Source organism: Condylura cristata, unplaced genomic scaffold, assembly GCF_000260355.1.
Source record: "Condylura cristata isolate star-nosed mole 26May11 unplaced genomic scaffold, ConCri1.0 scaffold00031, whole genome shotgun sequence".
NCBI classification, from domain to species: Eukaryota; Metazoa; Chordata; class Mammalia; order Eulipotyphla; family Talpidae; genus Condylura; species Condylura cristata.
Window position 1 is genome coordinate 16,977,932 of NW_004567132.1, and position 330 is coordinate 16,978,261.

Genomic DNA, 330 nt, shown 5'->3' on the forward strand with positions numbered 1-330 from the left:
TGCATTTCAGTCAGTCTGCCAGTTCTGTTCCCCACTCTGTCTCTGGTGAATCCTCTCACCTTTCTGCACTTCTGGCCTGTGCCCCAGTTCTTGTATGCATAAATAAATAAATCTTTTTTTAAAAATTAGAGTTCTTTTACAAAAGTGCTCTACTAAATTCAAAGAGTAAATTTAGACTTTCTTAAAGTAGAACACACTTAGTAGCTTTCTCTTTAACAAGTGTCTCACTTTTTCACAAGAGATAGCCCATGAAAGTCGACTCTTGGCTGGTCTTGTTCTTGTCTAGTATTATTCCTATGTTCATATTTACCTGGCTTAGGTCTCAGAGAA